We start from the raw sequence: 14,426 nt of genomic DNA, 5'->3' as shown, positions 1-14,426 counted from the left end.
CAGAATATAATGTCATAGCCCAGGCTAACACTGTGCATAACCTGATGGTTGTGCAAGGTGTAAGATTTGTACCCTTAGCCACAGAATGCCTTATCCAAAATTATGGACAAATCTAGAGAGGCATGGTTATACCTCATACATAGCATTTTGCCTCAATATGAGCCACAAAGAGAAATCATGAACAAAGCCCCTCTAGGTTGTTCATAACCCGATAGGTGTTTACATAACCCCCCTCTAAAGATAGCCATCAAAACCATAGGCATGCATATATGATGCTAAGATATTAAACAAAAAGACTCATATAGCCCACTCATGACCTATAGTGCTCATTCACAACATGATAACTAGAAATTGAACAAGTTTGAGGCTACTCGTCAACATGCATCTCATTGGTAGACATAAGCCTCCATATCATAAAGTTTTTAAGGAGTTAATTTCCTCATCTTCACCTCTTGATGAATATCTGACAATATCCCCTCTATATTAGCACATACGAACTTAGAATAGGGTCATCCACATATTCAAATTGAAGCAAACAAACCTATCAACAAGCTAATGTGGATAGAATTTGAAAATCCTCCCAAAATAGATGAAAACACTGCTATTTGTAAACATATCACTTTTTGATATTTTGCATCTTAAACAACTTATACCCCCTCAAGACAAGTCCTTGCATGTATCTATTTTCACCCAAAGATATCATTAAGCTATTAAAACTTGATATTGGATACTCTGACTATCTCAAGGACCAATCCTATGCCTAAAAGAACCTATACAATCTCCTTGCCATGTGTCTTTGTATAAATGGTATTTCTTATGTTTTTCCTTCATTGAACTTGTAGCCACATGATAGCATGTGCCTATAGGATTTCCAAAATCAGCTTGCATGGCCTCTTTTGTGCACATCTAGTGCTTGATGTAATCATCACAAACAAGAGAGAATACATTGAAAAGAAGAGAAGGTGCGAATTCAAGTTTGCCACTGACCTTTTTTGTCTTCTTTATGAGCTCAATTTGCATTGCAACATAAGGATTATTTACCCATGCACTCTAGGAAAATTCAACAAAGTCTAACAACCCCATTTGTAAGAGCCATGCTCTTGTGTTGGCACCTAAAGTGTCCAAATACAAGGTAGAGTCCATGAATGGAGTCAAATGCTCCCTTGCCCCTTGTGAAGGTTGAAGGGCTAATTTTGGTGTAGATTCATCTCTCTTGCATAGCTTGGAATCTAGTGGATTGTCAAATCAATCTAGATCCTCCTCATCCTCATGAATCTATTATCATAAGCACTTTATGAGATCTTATTTTGGCCATCACATGGTGTGAGAAAGAGGACTAAGAATCAATAGGTTGGAGAACTTGATTTAATAGTAGCACATGATGATAAGAGGAAGATGGAAATTGGGGTGCCAAGTTTATTTTATCTTTGCTTGCCATTCTCTTTTCCCCTTTGACCATACTTCGGTTCAAATAATCAATAAACTCATAGAAACACTACCATTTCTCTCTCTAATGATGAACAATTGTCCTTCGGATTCATGGAAGATTTGACTTCATATGCCTGAAATGTCTTCCCTCCAACTGAGAGTTAAATAACCTCTTGCAAATCCTCTCATGAGAGATTACAATTATATGCACTTCCTCACAAGTCATGTCACAAAGTACATTTTGGTTAAAGGGTAAAAAGTCCATAAAAGAACACATTAAATATGTCATGAAGTCTTTAGAAATGTCATTCAAGTAACCTTGTCCTCAACCCCACTTCGTATGAAGGACTCTTCTTTGCATACCATAGTCTAACAAAGAAAAACCCATATCACTTGTAGCGAGACTATGATGAGATCATAAAAATTCTACACTTCCTACAGCAAGACGGAGAATTGATTTGACAATTCCAAGTTAGTAAACCAAATTTCCAATAGCAATGTATCTCCCATCAAAATGAAATTAAATATTGAGAAACTTTGAAACCTATTCCTTTCAAAAGACCTACAAATAACATGAATATCCATAGAATCCCACACTATCGCTTCAAGAACTACAATTTTAACTTGAATTAAATCAATTTTTGATAGTTGTTGAACTTATAAATCCTTCTTTAGCTCATCATAATTAGGTTGAATTAGTCTTCTAAGCCTAAATCCATTAACAATGGATTTAATAATGTCTCCATGCATTGTAGCTAGAATGAAAATGCCTTGACCAACATCTTTAACAATCTCATAAGGACCCTTTAAGGACCTATGTAGTAGAGTTTTAGGTTACCCAAATGTTTTCCAAGCTTTGAATTGTAGACCATTACCAAATCTCCTTCTTCGAAAATCTTTATCTTGACATGTTGAATGACCTATGCTTGCCTTCTTGAATGCACTACTGTAGACAGGTAATGAGTAATAATTCTATCCTCTTCCAATTGCATCAAGTGTTGCTATAATTTGCTATGCATTGACTCTTCAAGAGATAATTTGTGAATAATAGCAACTCTCAAGCTAGGTACTATGAATTCCATAGGTACTATCGCTTCCATACCATACACCAACTTAAATGGAGTTAAACCCATTGTGACCTTGTAAGCTATCCTAAAGGAAGCTAAATCTAACTTGGATATCTTGGTCCTTACAATTCTCACTCATAATCTTCTTCAAAACACACTGCAAGAATTTGTTTGAGCTTTCCACTTGTCCATTTGCTTAAAATGGATGATACGGTGTGGAATTATTATGCAATATCATGTATTTGTTGTAAGCTTCCTTATAACATCATTAAGAGAGTGTTTATCTCTATCACTCACAAGCTCAATGGGGTATTTGAATCTTTTCATGATATTGGAGGAGAGGAATTGTGCCACACTGGCCAATGTGTTGTTCTTCAAAGCTTTGTCCTCTACCCACTTAGTACATTAGTCTATATAAACCAATATGTGTTTATCCTTGGTTTGATAGCTACTAGTTTGATGGGACTGACAAAATCTATGCCCCACTTTTGGAATGGTTCTATGGGTAACACAAAATGATCTTGCATGCTAACCCTTGGCTATGGTTGCCCTTCTTGCATGTAGACACCACACGCTTTGGCATATTGACTCCATATTGATGAGCAACATCCTTAAGCACTGTAGGCCACCATAAACCTACCTGAAGAATATTTCTTTCTATTATCTTGCCAAAAAAGTGTCCTCTTAACAAACTTGTATGAGCCTCATGTAAAACTATGAGTTGTTCATTTGCTTGAATGCATCTTCTCAAAGCTTCATCAATTCCTCTTTGATAGAGATCTCTCATAATAACCTTAAAATTTATATGTTGTAGAGTCAATCTTCTCCTTTCATCTCTAGAAAGATACGTTGGTATAACACCATCAAGCAAAAAAATGATCATCCAATCATAATAAGGGTCGAATTGATGTACATATACTCCAAATAAGTCACAATCTTGAAGTTGGTCATTGACTCCTTGTGCAAGGTCTACTATTCCTTCTCCACAAAAATACTCATTTTGATTGGCTTAAAATATATTTCAGTATCCAAGTTAACCTATTGTACATCATCTTCCAACAGCCTCATTGATGTACTCAGGGTATGCTCAATTTTTAGTTATGTATCAATGATTTCTTGTTGAGTAGCCTTCTCCAAGGCCTCTTTAATCTTTATTTTGGTGCTTATCCTACACTTTTTCAACTTCCCCATCAATATCTTGACTTTCTTACATGGGATTGGCACTAACTTGCTCCAAACTACTGTTGTCTTGCATCATGTTACCACTTTCTTGTAGTAGAGTTGTAGTTTTCTACATCAGAGTTGTGGTTTCTTTTAGTGGACTTGTGGTTTATTGCAGTGGAGTTGTGGTATTACATTCTATTTTGCTAAATTCCACTCAACATGAACCTCAAATACTAGGATAACAATGGCATTAGATTGCAAAAATGGCTCCCCTTTATCATCACCTATCTTAGCAGGTGCCACATTTATGGTTTGAGCTACTAAAGGCTTGAACTTAGGTTTCAAAATTACTTGGTTAGTTGTAGAGAGTCTTACCTCCTTAACCCCATGCAAAATAATATTTGCGTTTTTATCCCAATATTGTTTAAGATTAGATAGCCTAGACTTGCTACTCTAATTAGCTCTAATTCTTCAAGATCCCTAGAGGTTCTCTAGTTAGCCATCTTCACTTGAAACGGGGCAAGCACTAAACCTTAAAGCTTGTGAGCAAGATATACTCTTTAGGGATAATGTTCACCCCTAATCTTCCATCCAGCAAAACATCATCAAATTTCTTGCCCAAATACTCTACTTGGATAGTAGATATCTTGTAGTCCACTACCTCTGTTTGGGTAGGTACTCGGTAGGTATCACTGTGCTTGAGATTTTGTTGTGCCCATGGCATTACCCACATGCTACTCCCACACTTGTCCTTGCTTGCTCATAATCCTTAACAACTTTTCTCTAAAGGTGGGAATAAGATCAAGGATTTGTTCTAAGGTTAGTTTCAAAGAAGACTTAGCTAATGCTTTAAACAACTCGTGAGAGACTTCTTGCTACGCATGGAGACTTGAAGTTTCATTGTGATCATTTTACTGTTGCAAAACCTCTTACAAACCTCGCTATTCTTGATCAAATTCTTGACTTCCTCGCATTTTGTGTGGTGATTGTAGGGGGTTAAATTGGTTTACTACTCTCTTTCTTTGTTGTCTTTGTACCTCTTTTGCACAATTATCAGATTTGGAGTGAGAAGACTCCTTGGTGGCCTTCTTTTTGAACTTGCTCTTTCCAAGTCTCTTCTCTACCCTCTAGGTAGTGTCAACCAAGACGTGTATTGTGGCATTTGCCTGCAGTTCAATATTAGCAATTGCACTTCCAATAGTCTTATCTATATCCTTCACAAAATAGGAACTTTGCAATTCCAATGGCAGTCTATCCATAGCATCAAATCTATTCAGCAAGTTCTTGAATTTTGTGCATAATCTTGCACAAGCATAGACTTCTATTTTATTTGTTTTAACTTCTTTAGCACATCAACATTTGTTCTATCTTTTCTTTAAAATGTCTATTGCTATTTTATCTATTCTAAATATACTTAATTGAGTGCATCATAAGTAGCAAAATGACCAATACCATATGTGCTATACCAACCCATAGCCTTACCATTCAAGGTTGTAGCAAATTTTTTGGAGTTTGACTTGATCCCAAATATGTTATTGAAGCAACTGGCAAGCTGTCTTATCTCAAACTGAGCCACATGGCCGTATGGATCTTTCTTCTTCTTCCCAAAAAACTTGGAAGCCCTAACCTTATGTTTAACTAGTTGATTTAGATTCATGAAGGGATGCCTCTTTGGCCTTCTCAACAAAGGTAAGGGATTGAAAGTTAGAGATTTCTTTGTTGCCACTACAAAAGTGTGCAAACAAGACTATTCTATCATCCAACACTAAATGCTACAATCTCTTTGCCACTTGATGAGGAGTAATCCAAGTTTGGGTAAGAGGAATCGGTTCCTCTTCTTCTGTAGAACTAGCAAGAGAATGATATACGAAAGGCACTCCTACAAAGGTATCAATGTCCTGATTCTTTGTATAGGTTGTATAACTTTCCCCATCCGAAAGACAAGATTAACCCCTCTAACTCCGTCATCTTACTTAAGGAAATATACTGTGCTAAATTTTAAACTAGAGGGACATGGTAGTATAGACAAGATTGCCAAAGTGTTAGAGCCCTAATTCTATGCATAATGCATAATAGGATTGCATTTCTATATAAAATTGCTACACGCATTGCAATAAACTACCCTACTACTTCTAGAAATGAGCACAAAAATTAAAGATAACATTATGGAACGTATGGAAAGACTACATAATGTCCATAATAGCATTGGGGAGACAAACAAATAGAGAATATTGTTGAAATTATTCTCTAGATCCCAATGGTTTTAGGCTTGACACTTTACCCCCCTAAAACCCAACATGAAAGGTCAACTCTAGAACTAAAAGATGGGAGACCATATTGAAGAGGTTGTCAAAGCAAGAGATATCAAGGATTCTATGCACACTTATGATTGATCAAGCATGAAGAGGCAGTTACCAAATATATCCAAGTTTCTACGTATTTATGTAGAGAAACTAGAGATGGCCAATGTTCCAGCTGATGAGATAATGTGATATTTTAATCGAGTTATGGCTTATGAGCTATGAACTCAAATGAATGCAATTTACATAGAGCATGGATGGACTTGAAACTAATGTTTTGGTTGATGAGATGCTGTGATATTTTAACTGAGTTCTGGCTCATGAGCTATGAACTTGAATGAATGCAATTTACATAGAGCATGGATCGACTTGGATTGATTTCTTAAAAGCCTTAAAAGATAAGTATTACATTGAGGATGCCGATAAGGTTACAAAAATGTATTTTCTTGAGTGGGTTGCAAAACTTGCCAAAGGGCTTTTTGTTTTTGTGGAATTGCATAAGGAATTTGAACAACATTATGACTAGTTAAGTGCTGTGGAATAGCTTACTCTAGAGATAGAGAATATTATTTTATTATTGTAGACTACAAATCCACCTTTATAGATTGAATTGGAAGAAATTCGAGAAGATGATAAGTAGAGAAAGGTCTTAAGATTGAGTGGAATGATGTTCAGGAAGTTGTTTCTAAATTAGTGAAAAGATAGAGAAGAAGGGAGCAATTGATTATGCCTGAGGCTATTGCTAGTCCGTCACATGGATAGAGCCAATGCTAAGGCAAAAACATATAGTGCCTTCTATTGTTTCTTCAAAGGATGATGTAATTAATGATCTTATCGAGAATATGCCACATTTGTTGATTGGTCTTGCAAAGCTTCAAGATCTGAGAAGATTAATCTTGCAAAGCTTGCAACAAAAAAAAATAGCATTAGTCCAATCTTGGTAGCTCTCTATGCTCACTTATTGCATGTATGTCCAAATGTAAAGAGCTCATTAAGGTATGGGTCAAAGAATGTTATGCATAATGGTTCCAAGAAGCAAAAGCAATGTGATGGGTCTTGTTGCTTATGGTTATGAAGAGGATCAACACTAAATTCCACCATCAGAATCTCATGATTGAGAAACCTTTAAATTCGACATAAGGATGCACTTGATTGAGAGAGAGAGAGAGAGAGAGAGAGAGAGAGAGAGAGAGAGAGAGAGAGAGAGAGAGAGAGAGAGAGAGAGAGAGAGAGAGAGAGAGAGAGAGAGAGAGAGAGAGAGGAGAGCACATCCCTTATTGAGCCAAAGTCGTCACCAACAATAGCAATTAGTTTTTGAATATTGACATAATGATATTTGGCTAGTCATGAGGTAAATATTAACATGTGTTTAGACCTTGGGTCCTCATTTTCTAGGATTTTTCTTGAAATTTGGGCTATTTTCTTAAATATTTAATGGAATGGTTATAGTATTGTTCTTACATATAGAGCCTTATTGTGAAATGTTCATGCATGAAAAGTTTACCATTGAGTACACTCATATGTAGAGGTTTTACTTTGTTGTCTTGCTCCCCTCCTAGAGGCCTTCTTTTGTCTTCTTGTCACCTTCATTTTCATGCAACATGTTTTCATTATTTTTATCCTCTCTATTTATGTTTGTCTATCATGACATTTCAAAGGAGCATGAAGCTTGTTTCTATGATATTCATTACTCCATAATTTTATTCTCATAATGTCTATTAGGATCTAAGCCACTCATTAGCTCTAGTTTTTTTCATCATTCACCTTGGGCAAAGCATATGGAAAAGTTATGATTAATGAGAGGATTTTGGTGCTTGGTTGGTACAAAAGGACATGGTCCAAAGCAATGAAGATATAAAGGAACATAGAGAAGGTTGATGAAGAGTCAATGGACCTAGAGTCATGCACAATTGTGGATATAGTCCAAAGTGATGGTATCATGCTTTAGAAGATCAGTGTTACCAAGATGGAGGAGTTATTATCAATAGGGAAGAGGGCACACAAAGTAGTTTTGCCCTTGTTTGGAACTTGTGTGGTCATTATGTCAACTTTGCTTATTCTAGTATTGTTCTTTACTTTCTGGGAATGGTGTTGTTTGAGGATGAGTTTCTATAGTGGCTCAAAGAAACATATCAAGCCAAAGCACTTCTTAATCACTACAAGTTCATTGACAAGGAATTTCACAAAGTGGTGTTTGGCAATCAAATGGAATGGGACCAAACTTTGGGATGTTAAGTAGGTTCAAAGGGAACCTTGTCCCTTGCATGCCTTTGTTGACAAGTTTCTTACCATCAAATGTGACACTCTCTTAGTTACTTGTATGGGTTAACTCCCCAAGGTCTCATGTATTACTTGTAGGAGAAGTTAGGGCCCTGGCAAACACTCTCAAGAAGGTACTATATGCATTTATGTTATACATCAACCAAAGGGGATCCATGAAAGCCTACATCTTGTGTGATTATATGGTGGAGCCTCCAAAGGTTTTGGAGCTTTGTGCAAATAGGGGAATTGACATCATCAATGGAGCTTTGTGATTGTATGGTGGAGCCTCCAAAGGTTTTGGATCTTGGTGAAAATAGGGGAATTGACATCATCAATGAAGTTTGGTTCCCCCATCTCCAAATACGTGTTATGTCTGTGAATAGAATGGTTATTTTGTAGAGAATGTCTACAAAATATAGAAAAGCAAGAGAAGAAATACTTGTAGAAATGCAACATAACAACATAAGAAGGATGATGGTCCTCTCAAGAAGACAACAATAGGGCCAAATAGCATGAAAATTTCTTTCTTTTTTAAAAGACAATAATCAACATAGGAAATCACTACAAGTGAAATATAAGAATAACAAGGACCCAACCAAAGAAGGAAAAAATTCCCCCTAGAGACATGTAGAAGAGGAATGCTGGCCTAAAGGAATTGTGCCAATTTTATGAGAAGGGAAAGTCACTTGATCAAAAGTGTGGCTAGAAGTGGAGGTCTAACTTTCTTCCATCAATGATGTGTAGAATAACCACTTTGAATATTAGAGGGGCTTGCTTTGATCATAAAAGGACAAGCTTAAACAAGTTAGTCAAACATTTGAAGCTTGATGTGATTGCCTTACAAGAAGGCATGTGCAAGCTAGATTCTACTTTTAGCATTAGTGATTTTGCATGCTTTTATATGTGCTACTCAATGGTTCTAGAGGTGCTATAATTTAAGTGGATCATATTTTAATCACAAGTACTACTGCTAATTATGTTGGGACAATCACACATCTTACAAACACCAGTGTTGATGTGTACTCATTATATGCCCCAAATAATACTAACAAGAGAGTTGAGGTATGGAAGGACCTAAGGGACATAAAGCTATTGTCCTCCTCAATCTTCCTTGGGGATAGAGTGTTTTGTAGATAGATTACATGCTTTAGAGACCCTTTTGGGGGTAAAGGTGCCTCCACCTAGCCGCCCGTGTATTACTACACACTGATAGTACCCACCACTGCACACTGTAGGTGGCGGGCACCCGTCACAGTCACTTATTGTTTATTATTTTAGTGACAGTCTGAATAAAGGAAGGCCCGGCCACACATTGTGGCTATTGGAGTTCCCACTTTGAGTTTCACTCTCTCTCTTGCTCTTGCTCTCCATCTGCCATAGCTCTCACCGCCAAGCTTCTGCCTCCTGGGTCCCACTTCCCTTTCAACTGGTATCAGAGCAAAGGCATTGAAGCTTTCCCGGCATTCTCTTCAGTTCAACCCAAGCTTCAATGGCAGCCATGGCACCTTCATTTGCAGGTATGTTTTGATCTCCCACCTCTTCCTTGAGCTTCTGGACCTTCATTGGCATCTTCCAAGGCTGCATCGGAGCCCCCTCGACATTGCCAAGTGCTCCCAAGCACTATTGAAGACCCCCAGCCCCCAAGAACAGCTAGCGCAAAATGCGGCACATGTCCCGGCACTCTTGGCAACCTTTCCGATCATTGTTGGACTCCCCCGCATTAGTGCTTGGCTCCCGATGATTGATTTGAGTGCTTCCCCCTTCAGCCCTTGCTGTATACACAGTCCCAGGATTGTCAAAACATGACAACACTTGACATTTATTGTTTGATGCTTCTTGGCATTGTCCGTTTGATGCATATTGATGCTCGGTGATGCCTGGATGTTATGGGATGCTATATCTATGCTTTGAGACTGATTTGGAGCAGATTTGGGCACTGTTTGAGCTTCATTTAACAGTAAATATGCTGCTATAATACAGTGGACTGAAGCTCATTTACTTGGTGTATGCATTGGTTCTTGGATACGGGGTCCTTCCTAGAGGTTTAAATGATCATACCAATGTATTTGGAGGTTGTCAAATGCTTCTTTTTGGTTCCGGAATGCTTTCAAACTTGGATTAGGCCCTGACTTAGTCGTCCTTCACTGGCATTTGGCTTCAGTTGGCATGCTTTGGACTAGTTTATGCCTATTGTCACTGCTTGACATTTAGGCTTCTTGCATTTATGCTTTGGTCAAATATGGATGCCACTTGGTTTGTCCATGCTTGACAGTTACTTGGAGCTTCGACTTCAGATGTATTTGAGCATTTTGGACCTACTGTGCATTACAATCGGTTGTCAATTACATGCTCTTTGAATGCTTTCGGGCTTATGCTTTATGGGTTTGAGATAACTTGGGATTTATGCTCCGGATGTACCCTTCTAGGATTTGGCATGTTTGATGCTATGTATTCGATGTATTAGAGCGTTGCTTGCTCTCTTTGCATCTAATTTTATTTCCAACGGGAGCCTCTTGGTATATTCGGATGTACACAGAGCCTTATTTACACTTGAGCTTGAGCTTGTGGGACAGTTACATGCATTTGCTCTCTTGAGAGCTTTATGTCTGCAGTTAGTCTGTAGTGGGCTGATTTGATGCGCCTATTGGGGCAAACACCTATCTCTGTCACAGGTTTGTCAGTTTTGTATGCATCTTGGATGGTTACACATTGAGCTTCTTGCTCTATCAGTTGTGCTTATGCTTGGTCTCTTCTCTTACCCCGAGACCCGTTACATACATGACTTCTAGACCTATGAGATGTCTCTTGCCTGACAGGTTATTGGTTTGATAGTTCTTGGTACCTTCTTGGCACCTTCTTGCCCCTTGACACTCATTGTTGGATGTATCTTGTTACGTGGCAGTTGTAGTGACATATGTATCAGAGATTGCTTCATTTTGGGACAATTTTACATATTGCCATCATTTATTACAGCAAGCTGAAATCTATAGATTTTGAGCACTTCTATGAGGGTAATGCTTACTATTTGATGTTATCTTGGTCATATTTGGTGGACAAGTGCTTCTCTTGGTGATATCCACTCTTTCAGCTAGTTTTAGCAATGGTTTTAGTGCATTTTCTGCTAATTATAACAACCTGAAATTTTGCTTTTCTTTTGCTTTGATTTGGGACAGTATGGCTGGTCATCTGAAAGACACAGCTCTCTTTAACATTGCCAAGTTGGATGGTACCAACTATGGGTATTGGAAGTCCCAAATATGGCAGGTCTTGGTGCAGAAATTACAGATTAAACCCTCATGTTTCAAGGGTGTTAAACTCGAGGATATGGATGATGATATTTGGATGGAAGTTAATTAGCTATGCAAGTTTACCACTATCTTGTCACTCTCAAAAGAGGTCCATCATAATGTTGTTGAAGATGAGAATCAGAGTGCATGGGATTTATGGGAGAAGATTCAAGAGCTCTATGCGCAGCAGAGTCCTACATCACAGATGTATTGGCTGAAGCAATTAATGGACCGTCTCATGAAGGAGGGGACCTCCCTATCATCTCATTTCAGTCAGTTTCATGCTATCATGAAGAGTCTGTTGTCATAGGGTATTGAGTTCAAAGACAACTTGCACCCGTTGTTTCTGCTTGGTACCTTGCCTGAATCATGGGATGTCTTTTGTACTACCATATGCATGAACAAGCTTGATGGACTGAAAATCAAAGATGTTGAGAGTGCTTTATTGACTGAGGAAATCAACAGAAGAAACAATGATGCTTCCTGCTCTTCACTTGTATTGACCATTAGAGGTGGCAAACATGGTAGGCGTGATAATGATCATAAGGGCATGGACTCTCAAAAGTCTAGGTCCAAGTCACGTGGTTGCAGTAAGTCCTGTGGATGGAATTCTGATCTTACCTATCATTATTGTGGAAAAGCTAGGCCATAGTGCCATAAAATGCACAATGATAAGCGCAAGGAAAAGGGAAAAGAGAAAGTGCAGGAAAAGTCTTCTGAGCACAGCATTGTACCTGCAAAGTCCACTGTGAAGATAGAAGAGGTTAATGTCATGCATGCCATTGATTTAGATGACGATTACATACTTGCAGCTTCTTCATGCAATGCCTTACAGGCTTCCGAGATACATTCTATGTATGCGTAGTGGTGGCTCTTGGATTCGGGTGCGTCATTTCATGTGACACCCTATAGAGATCGGTTTCATACCTATAGTACCGTCTCTAGTTCTGTGCGTCTTGGTGATGATAGGTCTCTTAACATTGTGGGCATTGAAGATGTTAGGCTATAGTTTTCTTCAGGCAGTTCCTTTGTTTTGCATGATGTACGCCATGTACTTGCGTTGACTCGTAGCCTTATGTCAGTTGGATAGCCTGATGATGCAGGGTATTTTGTGTCTTTTGGAGACTCTACATGGAAGATTACTCGTGGCAGGCTTGTGGTTACAAGAGGTGCCAAGTCTGGTAGCCTCTATCCCTTAATTGTATCTAGAGCTACCTTGGATCATGTTTTGTCTGTGGGTTCTATCCCCCATGTATCCCTTTGGCATGCTCATTTGGGGCATATGTCCCTTAAAGGAATGAAAATGTTCGGTGCTTTGCAATATCTTCCGCCTTTTGACTCTTCACATTTTGATTCTTGTGATCATTGTTTGTATGGTAGGCAGACTAGAAATATGCATAAAAAGTTTGGTAAGAAACGCATGGGTGAGCCCTTGGCTCTTGTGCACTTAGATGTATGTGGGCCCATGCCCTATCAATCACTCGGTGGGGCAAAGTATTTTGTTACTTTCATAGGTGATTACTCACGTAAGGTTTGGGCTTATTCCATAAAGAGAAAATCTGATGTCCTAGACACATTTCAACGTTGGCTTGCATTGGCAGAGAACCAGTCTGGGAAAAGGCTCAAATGCCTCAGGTCAGATAATCGGGGTAAGTATGTATGACGTGCTTTTGAGCAGTTTTGTGATGAGCGGGGTATTAAGCGTTAGTTGATCGCCCCTTACACGCCACCCTAGAATGGTATGGCTGAATGCATGAATATGACTACTTAGGAAAGGGTCCGTAGCATGCTTAGTCAGGCTAGCTTACCGCAGTACTTTTGGGCTAAGGCAATTACTACTGCAGTGCATCTCATTAACAAGTCGCCTAGCAGTGGCATAGACTTTCAGGTTGCAGAGGAAGTATGGGCTAGCAAGCCCCCCTCTTATGATCATTTGTGTGTCTTTGGATGTGAGGCATTTTACCATGTGCACAAGGACAAAAGCAATAAGCTAGATCCTAGAAGTGTCAAATGCATTTTCATTGGCTATGGAGATGCAGGAGATATGGGTTACCATCTATGGGGTCCGCATGCGTGGAAAATGATCCGCAGCCATGATGTCATCTTTCATGAGGAAAAAATGCATATGCAGCCTGAAAAAGTGGTTGAGGTACACAGAGTTATCTTTTAGGAGGAGCCACCTGCTCTCATTTAGCCTGCTCCACGGCCAGCTAGATAGCGTGTAGCATCACCTGATGCTCATGGCCCAGATGTTAGACATACTGATGTTAGACAGGATGTCGGTCAGGCAGCAGAGCCTGGGTTAAGACGTTCTACTAGAGATAGACGATCTCCTGACTGTTTTGTGCCCTCTATGGATTATGTACTGGTTACAAATGCAAGAGAGCCTCTCACTTATGATGAGGCTATGCACATTGGTGATTGTCACTCTTGGGAGAAGGCTATGCAGTTTGAGCTTGACTCATTGCATAAGAATCAGACTTGGGATTGGGTTTCCTTGCCTCATGGTAAGAAGGCTTTGCCATGCAAGTGGGTGTACAAGCTGAAAAGTACCCCTGGACACCCCAAGCCAGTATACAAGGCTCGATTGGTTGCTAAGGGTTTTAAGTAGGAGCATGGTGTTGACTTTGATGAAGTCTTTTCTCCATGGTCAAGATGACCACCCTATGCTTAGTCTTGGCCTTGGTTGCACAGCTTGACCTGGACTTGTACTAGAATGATGTCAAGACGGCCTTTTTACATGGAGACTTGCATGATGAGATTTACATGGAGTAGCCTAAGGGCTTTGCAGACCCTGGCAGGGAACACCTAGTGTACAAGCTAAAGAAGAGTCTATATGGCTTGAAGCAGGCACCTAGGGAATGGTACCATAAGTTTGATACATTCATGCAATCATAGGGCTATAGCCACAGTGCTAT

This window comes from Lygodium microphyllum, chromosome 20, assembly GCF_053477565.2.
Source record: "Lygodium microphyllum isolate KBCC chromosome 20, Lygodium_microphyllum_v1.1.10, whole genome shotgun sequence".
Taxonomy (NCBI): domain Eukaryota; kingdom Viridiplantae; phylum Streptophyta; class Polypodiopsida; order Schizaeales; family Lygodiaceae; genus Lygodium; species Lygodium microphyllum.
This window is presented reverse-complemented; position numbering follows the sequence as displayed.